Source organism: Mastacembelus armatus, chromosome 5 (assembly GCF_900324485.2).
Source record: "Mastacembelus armatus chromosome 5, fMasArm1.2, whole genome shotgun sequence".
NCBI lineage: Eukaryota > Metazoa > Chordata > Actinopteri > Synbranchiformes > Mastacembelidae > Mastacembelus > Mastacembelus armatus.
The window spans coordinates 22,863,609-22,883,556 of NC_046637.1; positions in this window are offsets into that span (position 1 = coordinate 22,863,609).

Consider the following 19,948-nt stretch of genomic DNA (forward strand, 5'->3'; position numbering starts at 1 on the left):
CAGCCACCCTGCCACCGCTGTCTATCATATATGAGATGTGATGTTGTTTTTCTGTTCTGAAAAAAGTGATGTGTAGGTGTTTATTTACCTGACAATTGAAGCCTGTGTTCATTCATTTGGAAGGCTGTGTTAAAGATGTTGTTTACGTGCAGGTTTTGCTTGGAGAGTCTGTGTCTCATGTCCATCCACTAGGAAGGGGACATTTATAAAGACTCACTGAAGATAAAAAAAAAAAATGCTGCTTAATAACTTCATGTGTATCCAGTGTCCGCCTTTTCACTGAGTATCAACTGAGGGCTGCCTTACAGAGAGTTCTACTCAAATGCAGTCATTTCCGCGCCTTATAGCTTTATTCAAACAGGAGTTTTGATATATGAAAGGAATGTGTCCTATAGAGTTTAAGTTACATGATGCCAAAATGCAGTATTAAAGTGTTTACCCACCTCTCCCACGCCGGTGACTCCTCAAACACACCTGCTCTGCATCACATGGACTATTATGCAGTTTGATGGAGGTTTTGAACAAGTGAAGCTTGATGCAAACGGCACAAAACTGAATGGCAAGCTTGTTTATATTGGCATCACTAATCCAAATCAAAGAATTGTGACAAGAATCAGCAGAAGCATTTTACTAATCAAAACTGTTAGTCTTCACTGTTATCTTTCTATTTCTCATTGAGGCCATATGGTTCAGCTTCCTCAGCCAAACAAAAGAAAAGACTTTCCCAAATCACCAAAGATTTCAAGGAGTGAATCACAAACTCTGACACAATTAAATATTTTGTCCACAATGGGAACTGTTATAGAGAGTCTATACATTTGAAGCCACTAGACCAACAGAGCTGGATGTCATACATCACCTCTCCCAAACCTCTCTTATCTTTGTACTGTACAGGTGAGTTGATCTGAATGTATACAGCTGTCCTTTAAACAGTGAAGTGTGTCATCATTTGTCTAATAAAATGCTGTCATGTGGTGAGGAACAGAGTGCCCTGGTATCTTTCTGAGGGAGAAGTTTCAGAAATTGACATGTTTTGAAGAGTTGGACAGATTTCACCTTTCAACTTTAATTCTATCAGTACTTTTCAAGGGCTTAACTCTCATGCATGACCACCTTTGACCTGTTCTTTTTATAGATTGTTCTTTTTTGGCATCTTGCCTTCTTTGGACAGTTTGATATCAGAGTGAGTGGAAATGTTGGCGGAGAAACAGAGAGCGAGGAATAATAAGCAAAAGAGGTTCCTGAAAGACTCAGACTGGGCACATTTTGTTTACCTGGTGTGCATCTTATAGTTTGCCACTTCCACAGGACACTTCTTTAGTCTGACCTGTCTTCCACAACCAGCAGTGACAATTCCCTGACAGGGGCAGAGAGCATTAAATCCAGAGAGCAGCATAGTTAGTAAAAAGAGCAAACGTGGAGGAAAAGATTTCCCTGTTATTTATTGTAGCATTTACTCTGTGCCTCATGGCTTTTAACCAATACCAAAACTTGATATAGAAACCCTCCCCTTCTATCAGTATAGTACTCAAAAAAGCTGGCTGACAGTCAGTTCAGTGTCTCTGCCAACTAAAAACAGAACCCACTGTGAGCAATGTAATTAAGTTTGCATTTTTTAAACTTTGTGCACCTTCTCTGAACCGAAGTTTTCTTGCTAAAACATTGATGTGCCACACACAGGCAGTGGTGGAAGAAGGCCCCTTACTGTTATTCATTTAATGCAGTTTAAATGTACAGTATTTCTATACAACACATTTCTATGCAACAATAATTACTGTGTTTGTACAATTACCTTATAAATGTACAGCAAACCTAACACAATAGCAATGTCAAAGTATCTAAATAAAGTTAAATACACATGAACAATATGTTATTTTCACTCATCAGAAACAAAATTCACACAGTTGCCAAGTGAATTAGATTAAATGACATCAAGACTTTAAAAGCCTGTTAACTAGATCCCTTCAGTGCTTTCATGGTGTTCCTCCCTTCTCCATCCTGTTTACTGATCAGAATTTCCCACACGACATGACAGATGGGAGTGGACTGAAATATGGATCAGGTTAATAAAATAATAAAACTGCAATAATGATATTAGGAGAACATTTACATTATAAATCACATTGTAATTTTAAAATATATCAGCCTGAGCATTAGGGGTTATAAATTACTAAATTATAAAAACATCAGGCAACATCCACAGAGACAAGATGTTTACTTGTTCTCTGTGTCATGTCCTTGCAGTGTGTAACAGATTTGAAAGGTGGTTTGACCTCGATATTCAGCTTCAACAAGAGGGCTGGAGAGGACGTGAAGGCAGGCCGAGGGGGCTTACACCATCCATCAAGACACGTTTGTCAAAATCAGTCTTTCCTGCTGCACGCACATACACATATAACATGCACACTGAAAACAAACAGATGCCCTATTCTCACAAAAGTTTTGTTCTGAAATTCTCTTCACTACGTCTTTACTCCATCACACAGCACACACACAACCATTTCTCTGCCACCTCTCAGTTCTCGGCAGTACTCTGCTTTCTCCCCTCTTTATCATTTTCAGTGAAATAAAGACACAGAGACAGTGTAGTGTTTCCATTACTCAAACCACTGTTTAACCTGCCACTCAGAGTGAGTGACACTTCTTCGAGCTTATCGCAGCTACATGCGTGTCGGGTAAATGATCACCTTAATTACTACTAAATCGAGGTTGACCTGTTTGATCAGGCAGTCCATGACTGACTCAGGAATAACTTCGTCAATATTAGTCTCTTGCCACCTCCTTCCCTCTCTTTCAGTCACAGATCTATACTTTCATGCTCTAATTTACACAATTTCAAATAAGTCTTATCCTGAGGGAAAAAAGTTTGTTTTTTTTTTCATAATAAAAAACTATCCCACTGAGACTCCAGTCTTTGGACCTACATTGTTAAGGCAGAGACTTTGTTTAGATCACCAAGCCACTGTTACATATCTTTATGAGAACAGAATCAGTCAGAATTAGACATTTGCTCTTTGAAGCACCTCCTGTCATCTTCTCACCCATTTCCTCTCTGTGACACAGTTTATGGTTTTCAGTTACTTCCAGTGAGCTTGAATGGAGAGAATGACAGTTGTCTCTTTCGTAATAGCACACTGGCATAGTTTGTATTGTATTTTATCATGTTGACATGCAAAAACTTTAAACTGCTTTAAGTGTAAGGAGAGAAAATAAGTTAATATGCAAAGACAATGTTTGGAGAGTGCAGGTGCAAGTATATGGCAATATGATATTCAGATGCATCTAATTAGGGAAGCACATTGCTTTAGGCAAAGAACTCAGAACTTCACAGAGCTTTTCTCATATTTTCCCAGCTGACTGACTGAGCTGGGTACACCACGGACAGGGTGCCAGTCTGTGACTGATATACATTTTAACTGATCAGATAACACTGAAAATGAGAGATCCTTTTCTCACAATTACAATATAGCAGTTTCATAAATATGAGATACAAGTCTAGTGTTATCTGATAGCTTTTAAAATTATAATTATGAGATAGTTGGATAGAACTTCTAATTACTAGAGGTATGGAATTCTCAGATATTTTTTCCTTCCCCATTCTGTTCTGTTCTTTTCTATTATATTATATTTCTATATCACCTAAAGTGTTATTGAATAGATAATGGTGAATGAAGCTAAGAGTGAAAATTGTATGTCCAAGGCCTAATAACTTGTCAGGGAATTGTTTCTTCAGAACAATCACTGGACACATTATCTGCACAGTATGAGCATGAAGGCTGAAAACATTATGTGTATGAGGCATAAAATGCTCCCTGCTGGCTGATAAAAGCTACCAAAGAGACCCAGTCTGAATACTTTTAGGTGTAAAGAGCCATAGGTTACCTACTTTATTATCTACTACTACTACTACTTCTACTGATAATAATAACATTATAATTATTATAATATTATTATAACAATATTTTTAATAAACATCGCCATATCATTGTCATCACTTTAAAACTAAATGTAAAAATTGCTTTTTATAATGCTTGTATTTTGTGAGGTGATGAGGATCAGAGAATACAACCTGGCAATTTTAATGAAAATATTATTATGAATTTTACTTGGCTGCAACCTAGAGGACTCTAAGAAAACTAAACTAAAACAAACAAACAAAACAATCACTCACTGTGTTTATCCTGGAGAGGAATGGGCTCAGACCAAACACAGGTCATCCCCATTTAAGTTTACAGGACACATGCATAAAGTGCCTTCCTGAAATGAGATGATGACAGTTACTGTTACAGCCATGAAGCACAATCATTCATTACCGTGACATTTATTATTCTGAACACACCTGTGTGAGTCATTGTCTCCCACTGATCTGATTTTACCCTGTGCTGATGGACACCTCTTGATTTCTTAGCAAAGGCCTGAGACTTTATTAGAACTGATTTGCTGAGACGAATCTCAAAAACTACTTTGCTGATGGTGTGAAGGAAATTGACTTTGCAAACAACATGGGCAGATTGATTATATGCTTGGTAGATGTTAATAAATTAGACTTTGGCCAGTGATATTCAGCCACATTTAAATGAATCAGACAGATATTGTTTCACAATATCTAATCTGGCTGCGGCAGGTTTCTTGTAAACAATTTAGCAATGCTTTATTTGTATTTAAACATCTATACATGAAGAAGATACCTACCATACATATTAGAGAGAAAACATGAGTTGTGATTAGACTTGATCATCTGCTGTGAAATGTAAAATGTGAAAGGTAAAATGCAGCAGTAGTTTGGTTGTACAAAAATTTCATCATAATTTAAACCAGCAATAACTTAATTACACATCCATCAGCTATGAAGCATTATTTGGAGTCATGTTTCTGGTCACCTGGAAAATGAGCATCCAACATCAGTTTTTTCAGTCTCTACCAATCCCAGAGGGAAATTGCTGACTTTGCTAACTTTGTCTGTCTGCCACTCAGCTTAGTGGCTGAAAACAGCTGCCAGCTACAGTACAATGAGCACTCAGAGTGAGTGGGACAGCTGAACAAGAAACTGAAACTGACTTTAACTCAGTGAAAAAAGTCTGCATTATTGAGTTTTTATCGTTCTGAGCTTTCTAACAGTGTCATGAGAACTTTGTTCAAAGTTATCCTCATGTATGATGTGTGAAAGTACTCTTTATGAATTCTGTTGTTGCTTTAGAGGACACGTTTACTTCTCCTCTACAGACCTACAGATCTAGAAAAGACGAAAGAAGGCTAACCCCACTGGTGCACCCAATAAACCAGCTAATGCCAATATTTCCTTCTCACCACAACAATCCAGTCCCCTGCTTAATATGCTATTTAGTGCCTGCAGTGAGCATCTGTCTTTTCCTCTGAGAACGGACTTGAATAAAAGAAGAATTACATATAAATGGAATTTGAAACTTGATACTTGATTGAATTTTAATAATATACTCATTAGATGCTGCTGCACTTTTAGTATGGATAAAAGTCAAAGGTAACTGTATAAAGTAGTGCAGGTTTTTAAATAGCTCACGAGATTAATGTCATCTTGACATTTATTACTCCAAGATTCTCTCTGGCTACCTCGCTAAGATTTCTTTTCTTTTTTTTCTCCTATTACATATACAGGATCCAACAACACTGTGTAATATCAGAATTATCCAAATATTATCAATCTTACAGTAACTGCAATTATGTTTAAGTTTAAATGTATATATGTAGATATGTAAATGTATGTATGTCTGTAATAGCAAATATGGGCCCCAAAGTGTAACTTCAGGGCAACAAAGATAATAACACTCAATTAAAGCTAATTACATAAACATGATTTTAAAAGAAAAAGAACAGGTAAGGAGCTGCCTGAACAAGGCTACTGAACATGAGGAACAAGTTACAGCAGCAGTGGTTATGAAGAGCTGTACTTTAAGGCCGATGTTTGTCTAATGGTCAGAAAAGCAAGTGTGACTTGTGACTGGGAGGTTGCAGGTTCAATCCTGGACAGGCAGAATTCAATCTGGGTGTGATGACTGAAAAAGCAATAATCTCAGTAATCTCTGTTCATCTCTATGAACAGTGTTCAAGAAACAAATACATTGTTCTCAAAATGGTAAGCATGTCGCTGATTTAAATTCAACAGAAAACCTTTGAAGTGTTTAAAAGCTGAAAGTAGAGCATCAAACCCCCTTCATCAAAGAGCAGAAGGAAAAAATCACTGTGATTACTGGCAGAACATCTCAGCTATTCTGAGGAGGCTTAAATCTGTCATCAAAAGTAAAGGTAGACCTACAGAAAATGAAGTGAATTTACTTCTTACAGGGGTGAATTTGAAATTTATATTTCATTATGATCCTTTTTTAAATTATACTTAACATCACTTCTTATGTTTATAGTTCAATATTCCAGAAACTTGGACAAATAGGAAGTGATTATTATGGTAATCTTCCACTGTGTGTGGGTTCCACACAGCATGGGTACTAAAGAAGAACCATACAATAGCTTGGAAATGAAATGATTTCAATCTGAATCTGAAATGAAAGATGGCCTGGGTCTTTGTTTGAATCCACCTGGTTGCTGGTTCCTGGTTCCTCAGCAGCATGCAGTCACATCAATTTAAAATAAATTCAGTGATTTCTCACCATAGTACAATCACCACTGCTGGATGTGCTGTATGTACCACAGGATTTACTCAGTACAGAATGCTACAAGTGTCAGGTTTTAAACCCCACTTTTGTCAAGCACTGGTGATAACAAATAGCTTTGCAAATTTATGTGTGTGTCACTGGACTCTCAGATGGATCTTAAAATAAAGTGATCAAATGTTGCTTTTCATGTTTGTCTCCATTTTGTTCCTGCAAGAGACAGACTCATGAATGAACTATGTGAGTCTGACAATCACATCATTAATCGTGTATCCTGCCTCTCCTGGTGATCAGGTAATTACTATCAAGTTTTGATCTACTGAAAAACATAATAGATGCCCAGATGTCATAACCTTAGGTTCTATAATGACTGAATTGTTTATTGAAGGAGACTATTTAGTATGATCAAGAAATCAATCAAACCATCGCAAGGAAACTGGTGTCGTTAATATTTACAATCATGTTAATTATCTCAAAAATCCTAAAGTGCTTCATGTGACTGCATGATCACAGGAAATCATTGTTGGACATGTAGTATACTTTAGCATTTTTTCTTCTTCATTTGGAGATAGAATAACTGAAATTGGTCTCTGGAGGTAGAAGGAAAAGAAAGGAAAGAACCAAAAAAATATGCAGCTATTCCACTACTTACACCTAAGTTAATGTCAAAGGGAGTGATAGTTTCTTCTGACACTTGCAACACCACTGAGAAAACGGCTAAGACAGCAGGTAAAAAAATGCCCTCTATTTTTTTAATAAAACTGCGCTGAGTATAAATAATTCATTTGGTCTTCCAGCATGGAACAAATCAGTTGTCCTATGGGGAATAATTCTTGTAGAAGTCCCTCACACTGTATTATCATCTTAGTAGGAGCAGAATTGAGGGAGCGAATGGAGAGCAGAGGGTGTAACTGAATCCATGGGGCTGTGCTGTCTCTCTGAGTGCTGACCTGTGATGACATGTCTACCATGTTCTATCAGTGGCAGGATGGTGGGTAGCAGCTAGTGCTTTGCTGCCTTCTAAAACCAAGGAATCAGGTCGCAAGCCCTGTCAACTGACACAGACAAAGCAGATATTTATGCATCTGTGTATGAGCCTGTGTGACGTGAGTGTGGGTTTGCTCAGCATTGTGGCAAAAAGGAAATGTGCAAGATCAGGCAAAGGTGACACAATAATCACTGTAGCAACAGAAACAGGCACTCTCACTGTGGTGGTCACCTGCTTTTGGCTTCAGGTCAGTTGACTAAAATTAGTGCTTATTCTGCTCTATTAATAAAACGTTTTGGTTTATCAGTGAACATTAATTGTGCCTCTGAAAAATCCTAAATCAACTGTATTTGTAATGTATAACTGAATACACATATGTCAACACTTCGCTACAATCAATATTTTCTTAATAAATGTGGATTTTATAGTTACATTTGATGAGAATGTGCTCGCTCACAGTGAAGAATTATCATCCAGCTGTGCTGTTCCCATCATCTCCGTAGAGCTTTACAGCTTCCTTTAGCTCACTGGTTTGATTTTCCAGCCCACAACATTACTATTCTGATATGCTGTCACCTCCCTCATAGCATTGTTTTCAGCAACCGCAGGCAGCTGTTTTTAGCTGAAAAGCCACTGTACACTACCTGCCCAGCACCAAACAGTTAGAGGCAGGTGGTTTACTTTGAGGAGTTACTGAAGCCCAACACAGACACTTTCACCAGGTGGTCAGAAATATCACTCATCAAAATTGCCACTGTGTTACTTTTACTTAACTGACTTTTCTTCTTCACGCTATTTCTTGCAACCACTTCACACCATTTCAGAAGTAAATGTAGTTTTACTCAACCAGTACAAACTGGTTTAGTTTGCAATCATTCATAGATTTAAGTAAATCTTTCAGTTTTGATGTGCAAAGAGAGAAAATGACACATTGTAAACTCTGCAAAGTGCAAAGAGAGAAAATTGAAAGCTACAGGACTTATAAGACTAGAATGGTTTTGATAAATAAGCTCCATGTTTCTTCTCTGTTCCCATATTCAGATTGCATGCTCAGTAGTGCAAAGTATTTCCTTGAGAAATGGAGCTTGATATTCCTTTTCCACAGGGTTATCATCAAGATGTAAATGGAGTTTATTTACACTGTACATATGACAAAAATGGAAATGTATTGTGCATTTCCATATAGGGAAAGAGAAGGCAAATAAATACCTTCTCTGAACAGCAGGAACAAACACACCCATTTATCAAAGACAGTGTACTGGGGAAATTAGTTGCAAGATGTTGCTCTTTATTCTTAGATAGTGTAGATCAAACAAACGGGATGGGCACCTAATAAATGACAACGTGGGGAGTTTTGACATTTATATGAGTTTGTGTTTCAGGGAAAAAAATCAGGATGCTTGAAATGGAAACTTCTGTCAGTCTCAGATGGCCAAGACTGTCACAGTGCACATGACAAATACACTGTTGGCATTATTGTAATGTATGTAACATAGTTTGTAGACAAATAGACAAAAATCTATTTCTTTATGACTTTACTTCAATACTGATCTATTAAAATGTATTAACACAATATGCACAGCCTAATAAATTGTAGGGATTGTACATAATCTTGGGATACCTTCCCTTGAGGTCTGGAAATACTGGATGTCCTGAAGTCTGTCAGGGATTATGACATATCTCAAATTCAGTTTTCAGGTTAGAGACAGACAGCAAATATGATCTTCTTACAAAGGTAAAACACCAACTGCTGACAATTCAGTAACAGTACATGTTTATATGAAATTAACAGATTTGCTGTATGATGTGTGGAATAGTACTACACTTCTGTCAAGTTTAGGACTTTTTGCAAATGATACTTTGCATTTTAGAGGTTAAAGATTGGCTTTTTAAAACCTTTCCAAAATCACAAAAGCCAAAGCAGCTGATCAGAGAAAGTGCTTATCTGTTCAAATGTAAGTGACAGGTGTAGCATAGGCAGCATGTGGGGTTAAAGGGTAAAGGTTATTTCACTTCTTCCAAAACATTAGCAGTAAATGTGTTTGTTACTTCATTGAATGACGCCTGGTCAGTCTTATTATAACAGGTTAGGTAAATGGCAATGATAGGTCAATTGGTTGTTTTATGTTATTTCCTGGGGATTTACTCTGTACTAGGGTGGTGGTTTTCATTCTGCCTGTGTGAATCAGCTGTGCAGTTAGGGATAGTGGAGACAAGCTTGTGTTGTTGGCCACATATTCTTATCTTGAGACTTTTACATTTATTTGTATTCTAATTGTTCACTGTATTTTATTTGTATTTTTCTCTGTACAGAGTTTCTGTCAGCATTAGCTGAAAACTCAACCAACTAAACATCTGGCACCTCATTCACTTCAACAGAACAAACGTGTGCTCTGGATACCTCATCAGCTGGCAATTTCTGGCAGGGAGATTGAATTATCTGGTCAATAAAAATGTTACTTCCAGTCTTCACTGGAGTTTGAAAATTGTTATTGAACAACTGCTCGTTGCTGTCCAAGGACAATATTCAAGGGCACATTATGCATATGCGTTTTAGTGTCTTGCTCAAGGACATTAGGCCAGAATGTTAATATGGCTGTTGAGCCTATGATTCAAGTCAGAGTACACAAGTCCTCAAGCACATTTAATCAAATATTTATAAAACATTAACGTATTTGGTTTCTAAATTACAAAATTTTCTTAAACACTTTAATCTCTTATGATGTGTCAAATCAATTTTCAATATCATAATAGTCTGTATATTAAGGGAATATTCAGTTTTTGGGATTTAGCCTCACTGATGTCTTTCTCATATCTGCATGCTACATGTGAAGTTGAAGGCAGGAGGTGGTTAGCTTAGCGTCTTAGTGTAAAGACAGCAGCTTTTCATGGGAACATATGAGGAGGTAAAACATGGGCTTCCATAACTGAAATGAAACACGGCCACTGTAATATAACAGGCCCAGCAGGCAATAGTGCACCAGCCTGTTTTCTCTATATTACTGAACATGTATTATCCATCATATATAGTCTGAAACAATTACATATGTGAAGGTCTTTTGATGCATGTAACTAATTTATGAAGCTAACAGTAACCATAACTTATCTTAACGACTGTACTTCAATATTGATACTGTGGCAGGAGTTTCTGGTAACAAAATTAAATTCATGTGCACCTCAGGGGCATTTTATCCGAATGCGTGTGCAGTCCAGTGCGCCAGTGGCATTAGGGAAACCAATGACACAAAATAGGCCTACTGCAGCTGTTGTAAAGTGGGCTAACACTATAATTTATTGTTACTGGCAATTTAGTTGAATTCTTCTTTGATGTAGCACATTTTCCTGTGGCTGATGAGGACATGAAAAAATGCTTTCAGTGCCAAATGTACAATATACTTTTTTAATGGAGCAGCAAACAGTGGCTTTGCTCAAATTTTCAGCATCACCAACTGCATATTAATATTAATAACATGCTACTTGGAAAAAAACTCAGTCTGAAAAAGGGAATGCCTTTGTGAAGGCAGAAGCACAGGTGTATATATATATATGTGTGTGTATGTACATATATATATATGTATGTATGTATGTATGTATGTATGTATGTATGTATATATATATACATATATATAGGACACCAGGGGAGCAAAACATCAACTACTGGTAGATAAAGCAGTCACTAGAGACTGTAAGACCAGTCTTTGCCTGTTCTGGAGCAGGGAAGCTGCGTAGAAAAAATCTCCATAGTAACCTATATGCCACTGCTTTCATGAAAATACTAAATTTAGCCAGGGTAACTGGAAAATCTCGACTTAATCCGCTATCTAAGTTTTGTACAACAGGCCTCGGGTGCAGAAACGTATTGGAGTCAGTATCTGAGAACCATCAGTATCTGAGAACCAGTGAAGACTTCAGAAGTAACTGCTCCTGGCCAAGCAATAGTTGGGCACACTCTCCTTCATAAAAATTGTCATTTTTTAGAGGCGAGTTATGTTATTTAGTGAAATTCAACTTAATGGTTCATGAGAATTTTTAAAACTTTGCCTGGACTTAATTGTGCTTCAGTGAAATTGCCATAAATGGTGAGAATGTATGGCCTGTGAACTGCTGCTGTGTAAACTGTAATTAGGCAAACAATCCCTAAAGGACACACAGTGACTGCTCATTGGTCTGTGAGTGTGCATGTGTGAGCTGCTATTCAACCATGAGGATGTGTGCACAGTTGTGTGAGTGCATGTACTGTATATGTAATCAGTCAACAGATACTGTTCTCAGCAGTCTGTAATTAGATGAGGACTGACCCACCATACAACAGTGACTAATGTTCTCCAGAACATAAAGTTATAATAGAAGCATCAATCACAAGACAACTTGATGTAAATGATCAATCATTGTATCAACAATTTATGGTCCTCACATGTATTTCACCTTTAAGGAACTGATGATTTATACTGACTTACATAATAATTTGAAAATGTTCAACCATTTGTAAAGTGTGATAATTTTATTTCTTGTTGAGAGTTAGATAAGAAGATTGATGCCACTGTTACGACTGTAAGGAAAGATAAAATTAAAACTAGAGAAATCATTATCAGAGCTTAGCATAAAGACTGATGAGGGGAAACAGCTAACCTGGATGTGTCCGACGTTAAAAAATACAACATTGTACATTTTTGATCTGGATATTATTTATACTGTCATGTTTTTATTTCTGTTTGTGCACTGATTAAGAAATAAATGTACCCTCTTAATTTGTAAAATGTAGAAATGCTGGTAAACCTTTTTTTAACTGTGAAGAGATACAGACTCACTGTTGCCCCCTTCTTATCTTTATGCAAAGTGAAGCTAATTGCCTGGTGGCTCTTGCTTCATATTTAGTGTAGATGCAGAAAAGAGGTATCAATCAGCAGTACTTGATTTTTAATTATTGATGTTGTATGAGGTCTGGCTTTGTGTAATTTCATTTGTTTTTGTATTTAAAAAGAATTTCCAAAAGGAAAATAAACTAATCAAGACAAAAAAGGTTATTTCTTACAATTTGTTTCCTATTATGCACATAAAGTGATATTTATCCTTGATCAGAAAAGGAAGGGGAGGCATACATGCTAAAGAGTCAAATTAAAGAGTCAGAGTTAAATTTGTATGGGTTTACTCTTACTCACTCTTTCATCACACAGCCAGTGTATTATTTTGAACTTTTTCTTGCTTTGCTCGTCTAAAAGAAAGATTGGGAATATGCGTGATCAGTAGAAACAAGAATGGACATTGACTTTTAAATTATTCTTTAAGTGACATCCCACCTCCTAATTCATCAGCAGTTAATTGCCCCTTAAATAAAGTAACTAAAATGCCTCCACAGGTAATCGATTGTCTGAATAATCAGCTGGGAACATCCATCCATCCATCCATTTTCTATCCCCGCTTATTCCTTAACCAGGGTCACAGGGATCTGCTGGAGCCTATCCCAGCTCTCTTTGGGTGAAAGGCAGGGGTCCACCCTGGACAGGTCCAGTCCATCACAGGGCCACATATCAGCTGGGAACACAAAGTGGTAATTGCAGTCATGATTGCTTTGTGTTGTTCTGCCTTTGGCGCATCAGCACTATTAACCTAATAATCCTCAGCTTTGCACCATCTGAACGGCTACCACAACAGTCAACAAGCAGAGTTTTAAACACCATGCACAACAGCCACAGCCACAGCCGTCCCTGGTTAGTGATAATGTTATGTCGCCTTGTCCTATGTCACATGTTCTCACAGTTAAACCTCACAGTCTGACTTTTATGACAGCTATTAATATCTCTCACACTTAAGACGCATCTAGGTTCAAAAGTTTTACACCTTTACTACTTTCTTTACTGCTGATGTTGCTTTTCCTCCCTGTACTCTGTTGTGTCTATTGTTTGCTGCTGCTTTTGTGAGTCAGGTATTTCTGATGAATGTCCATTTTTGAACAGCAATGTTTTGCGGAATGTGATGATTCAGCAGCATAGACAACAGGAAAAAATGCTCTTATCAGCACCTTGCAAACACTGGTTAAGACCCCAGCATTCTGCTTTCTTACTATGATGATTTTTAAACTAAAGGCTCTTTCAAATATGTGCATATTTGATGAAAAACTATTCAAAACACACAGCTTTCAACATCATAACAACGACCTCAATGATTGCATATTCAAATATTCTGGTCATCGTTAACATTAACCACCGTCAAATTTCGAACCAGCTTTCAATCACATCATGAAACAACAACGTGAGTCCCAAAAGTGAGCCTATATATTTCATGTCAGCATTCGTGATATAACCACATGCAACATTCTGGCTTTGAAGTTTCCCCTTTGTCAAACTTGTGTAAATAATCCAACCAAACAGGTGCCATCATTTGTTGTCTCACTGAAAGCAGGCCACAGGTTAAAGAAGAGATGAGCCAGAGTACTCTTGAGTCTTTCCGTCTCAGCGTGCATTCTTACAGGGCTACAAGAAACAGGCTGCAGTCTGACTCAAATTACATTCACAGAAATAATATTTATGTAGCAATTCATCTTCATCAAACAAAAACTGCATCACATTAGAGATGAAAACATGACATAATTTATACAGTGGCTGCTCGGAGCAAACATGGATTTCTAAACAAACAGCTTTTGAAATTTGTGTATTTATTTTTGTCCTGTCTATTTAAGCCATATCCTACTGTGCTAATGGACAGATGGATATTCTGATGGATGTTTTTCCATACTTTCTTTTGTTGTGCTGCCCATTTTAGAGTGAAAAGTTAATTGCCAACTGTTTTTGAATAAAATAAACAAACAAAGAGTGTTTCTTATGTCAGGAAGTTCATTTGAAATCTGGACCCAGATGCAGACACTAAGCCAGTTTTTTTTAAGCCCAAAAAAGGTGACCCTGAGGCAGCACAAAATAACATCATCCAAACAAACAACTAAAGTGACAAAAAATATCCAGAACAAAACGCCAAAGTACAAAAACAGCCCTTACTTACTGCAGAATAACAAAACAGCAGTTGCAGAAACTTGGCACAAAATCCAGAAACATTAGATAACACCAGAGGAAATAACTGAAGCAAACATGAATCCAGACAAGTATCTGGCTACAGACAAAGAACAAAGGCAGCTATAAATACAAGAACCAAATTAATTAAAAACAGGAGAAAACAATCCAGAAAAATTAGGGAAAATGAGAAACATGATCAAATACCTAAACAGGAAGTAGTTTCAAAGTAAAGGTCCAAAACAAGCTTATCGTGAAAGCTGAGCTGACCTCTTTACAAACAACGTAGTAGCTGTGTTGAACAATGACATTTTGCAGCATGTTTTTAATTCTAAGGTGGCCGGGGCCCTGTATAAAAGTTAATTTATAATGAAAGTAAAAACTGAAAATTATTATTTACAGAATATCAGATTATTACTGCTACTGTGTTTTCTTTCAGAGTCACTTTTCTGCTTTATTTAAGCCTAGTCAGCATCTGGTTTGTAGCCCTTTCTGTGGTAAAATCTCAGAAACAGCTGTTACAGTTTAGCCTGACATAATCACAGGGAGTTGTAATTTTTCACCTCATTTATTTAGCTTGACATTGTGTTCATCCTAAAATAGAGAAGAATCCATCCTACTGACAGCATGTTTGGTTGACATGGAGGGTGTTGGTGCATTTAATTTAACGGACTTCATACTGTTAAAAGAAATATATGTGATCTTCTCTGTAATAGATGTGTCATTTCTGTCCATGGACATATACTGTGGCAACACTATCATCTAAGCTGATCACTGTTTTTCTGTCACTTTTTTATGAATGTGGCTACATTGTAACTTCAATAAAAAGATATCGTTTTGTGGCAAATGCTGAAAGAATTGATGCTGCCTCACAAGATTACTAGATGGCTGCTAAAAAAAAGACGTAGTAAATGGCAATAATAATAATAAATGTTGTTTTGGGGCATTTTCTGAAACAGCTGATTCTGCCATTTTTCTTGGAGAACAGTATGTCTCCTCCTCATACAGTTTCATGCTGTCACACCATGTACACTGGGTAAAGTGTATTTTTTATAGTAAAAACCCATGTGTTGTTTTCCAGCACAATAAGTTTAGGGCCAGCTCCAGAGTCGGACCTTGACAACCTGACAACTCAAACTGTTCTGCAAGGCAGAATATGAGAGATGAAGTCTGTTCTGCTATGTAGGCACACATAATTGCAACTCTTTAAAAAGCCAAATGTAACAACAAAGGTCCTTCTAATTATAATGCAATCCATTTACTTTGTTCAGGACCAAACTGACACGAATGCAAGATGTGTAGAAATGTTTCTTAAGAGCTAATCAGTCACCTCGTGGTGCTAAATTGCTGTTTACCAAACCATGCTGTAGTTTGTGCACTACAGCATGAAGACGGCTACTGCAAAAAGAAATGCCCACTTCACTCAGGCAGAGCAGATAACCACTGGTTCATGATAGAAAACCTGAAGCAGAGAACTGGACAAACATTTGATTGACTGTTGTGGCAGCTCCTGGATACCTCTCAGCATTAGTCTTTTTGAAAATCTGACAGAGTGAATTTCAATTGCAGCTCAGCGACACTTTTTGTTCTGGGTGCTCTCAGGGATCCCTCTGCTGCACTGCATCACACTTTTTGGTAATCTGGTTTGAAATTCTTTGGGTCTAAATTTAGCCTGTTATAAAATATTTATATTCTTTAAATCCTAGAGAATTCTAGGAAACTATTTATTAAAGTTATTTATTTCTATTCACTGAAATGTTTATTGTATCAGTTCAATGGTGACAGTATATTGGGATTTCTGTTAATTATGTAAATAAATTGGAATTTTAACAATGAGGTTTAATTTAATAGACATCTGTCTATTACAGTCCTTTGAGTGTCTTAGGCAATGACAATAATTGGACAAGAAAGTGTGAAAAAGCAAGATAAATGAGAGGAATGTGAATATAATTGTAATTAGGTCCACTGACTGAAGTTGACCTTCACATGCTGTGGTATACATTTGCATTGCAAATCCACCCAGGTGTCTTCACACACACACACACACACACACACACACACACACACACACACACACTGGATTATGTTTTCAGAAATTTTTCACATTTCAACTTGAACTATTTTCGGGGATTCATGGACTGATTGTGTATGATGTTAGATCATTGTGTGAAAGAGTGTGCCTATGTATGTGCGCGTCTGTGCACATAAATCTCGTGCAAAAGCAGCAGAAGGCATAGTGTCTGTTGTTGGCCTTTATTCTGATGTATTGTGCCATCACATAATGTAACATTGCACCATAAACACAAAAATAAAGTGGCACCAACTCAGCATCTCCCACAAAGACACTGTAATAAATCTGAGGAGAAATACCCTAAAAAAATTTACAGTGTAGAAGCACACCCCCAACTCTGACTCATGAGTCCTCTGTTAATTCGTTGACAACAGTTAAAGCCTCAGACTGGTTTTGTCTTTGTCGTGTTTTTACATAATACAACTCATTTTTTAATTAAATGTTAGGATGTAATGTCATTGAGATGCTAACGCTTAAAAATGTACAAATATCATCCATCCATTATCTAATGCTTAGCTTTCCAGGTTCACAGGTGGCTGGAGCTAATCCCATCTGATATTGAGCAAGAGGTGGGGACACCCTGGACAGATGTCCAGTCTATAACAGGGCTGACACATAGAGATAAACAATCACACCTGTGTACAATTTAGAATCACGCCTAACCTCCATGTCTTTGGCCTGTGGGAGGAAGCCGGAACACCTGGAGAAGATCCACGCAGACATGGGGAGAAAGACCCCAGATTCAAATGGGATTCCAACCCATATCCGTCTTTCTGTGAGATGCTAACTACTGTATTGAAACGTGAGCCTTTAAAATTTCCTCTGTTTTGCTTCAGTGATTTGAATAATGATGTGACTTTCCCAGATGTTATGGGATAATGAGGAAGCTGAAATGACAAAAAAGTAGCTGAGTTCCGCTTTGCTTTCATCACTGTGTAGTGTCAATCATACTTTCCCAGTCAAATTCTTGTTTTAAACTAATAATCAATATTGAACTGAAAACTCAGAATGGCAAAATATCTAAAAACTTTTGTCAAAATATTCATTCCTCCAGAGAAGATCAGCATTATGCTAAAAAGTGGAACATCAAAGTTTTACTGTCACATTAAATTAAAACAGAGTTCATTGTGAATGAGTATAAGTTTGCATTGTGTGCCAGGAAAGAGACTGGCAGTCATCCCATAATGAAGCAAATTCATCCACATGCTGCCACACAACCTCCTGATGGGCTCATTTAGCTGTGTCTCATTACCGATTTTAATGGCTGGATACTCAGCTGCTCCATGAGTTACAGTTCATCAAAAAAGTGTCTGGTGATTGTTAGTCCTGTATCTCTGAATAACTTATAGAATTACTCATGAAAATCTAATGGCAGCTGGTGACAGTTGCCAGAAACCTCCAGTTTATTATTTTGGAAAGAGGATTTTTTGCTGTGTGTTGACACACAGAGAGAGGGGGAGAGAACGAGAGATTTCCTCTCCAGTCACATGAGCACTTATTTCTGTATTAATATTTTAAATCATCCGATTGTGTTTTAGATGAACAGGTGGCTTTTAGGTATAACCTAGAAAACCATGGCCTAAATCCTTGGCTTATCATCTCCCAGAGATGCAAAGAGTCATGCACACAAACACGCAGAGAAACCACACAGCAGCACAGGAACACAGCTCACAAGATCAAAAAGGCTGTATCTGAGGTCTCTAGTGTTTTCACATAAAGGTTTTCACATAAAAAAAAATCTTGATTTTAAAAGGAATAGTTTACTTTTTTGTTCTCACTTCAGCACCAGGAAACTGGAGAGGCCAGGGAATTGTGAGCTCTGAACATTTTATCTGACCCTACTGCATCAATTTGACAGCTCCTTGGGATGTGGGAGGCAGGTTAGTGTCGTCTTTTTTTCCACCGTGAGCTCTTGGCCCTGCCTGGAGAAGCATTTCTTCATAATGGTGTAGCTCCCATTTGTTTAGAATAGCCCACTTGATGCTCTGTCAGTCAATCTAACAAAATCCATATTTCACAAAGAAAAAGCAGCCAATAACCCTTTATGACCTATCACAGAACAGGTCCACCTTGCTCTATCTTATTTGTTCACAATTCTACAGGCATTTAAAAATAGATATGCAAAGGAGATCGCAGGCACTCCTATAGGTTTAAAAGGGTTAAATGATCCATGCAGACCCTCCTCTGTATGCACCTATTGTAAGTTGGCCTCTTTAAGAAATTGTTTTCAACCACCATTCAATAAGCTATTGGTGTGCTTCTAAAGCATTTTATAAATCTCCTGTCTGCAATCAACTGGCTCTGGCATAAAAAGAATGGCAGATGGAAGCTGAAAATGACTGTTGCTTTACACTAACAATATCAACAATAAACTGAATGGACAGTTGTCCATTCATTAAAAAGGGGGCCAGTCTTAATGAAAATAAAAAACAACAACTCAACAGCAGCTTCAGAGCTACTTATCTTTCAAAAATATTGTCTCCATAAGAGAAAGCCCTGCCTCACATCTCTGTACATCTTCACAATGGTGTTCATTTAACCATTCACAAAAATCTCAAAGCAGTGATATACTCATAACCATACCCAGGTGTGACTAGCATGTCCAGCTTTTTCCACATGGTGAAATAGTTTATATGGTGCTGTAGTTATACACCTCATATCCTGTCCTCGATGCTACTATGGGGACGTTTTACACTCCAGCAAATCCAACCAGTCTTTCATCATTATAGCAATTGCCAAAGTCATCAGTGTGTTATGTTAGGCCTGTACCTAAACAGATCATCTAAGAATGATCATGCGCACTAACACTAAAGAGCTCATCTTGCAGTAATCCTTTATTTCATGATGGTGCTGAATTTTTACCTGGAGTGCAGCAGTGCTTGTGCATCATATTATATATGTAACCATTAGATGCATATTTGCTGTTTCTTTTGCAGGATTGTCCTGTTAAAGCATATGAGTAGGATTCTGGGCAACTTAAGGAATAAACATTAACCAGTAGCAGGTTGATAAAATGTGCCATTTCAAGGGTAGATTTATCACTGGATAAAGCCTTCAGTATATCCACACTGAGCACCAAACTACTTGCAGCTGTTATTTTCTCATACCCTGCACCAACATATCACTTTATTGCCTGCCAGCTAAATACCTTCGAGTGCTGTGCATCAATCTTTTCCCATCGCTGCCCTCAGCGCTGAGAGGGCTTAATTCAGGTCAAAGTGCGTGACTTTCAAATGCAAAACTTCAA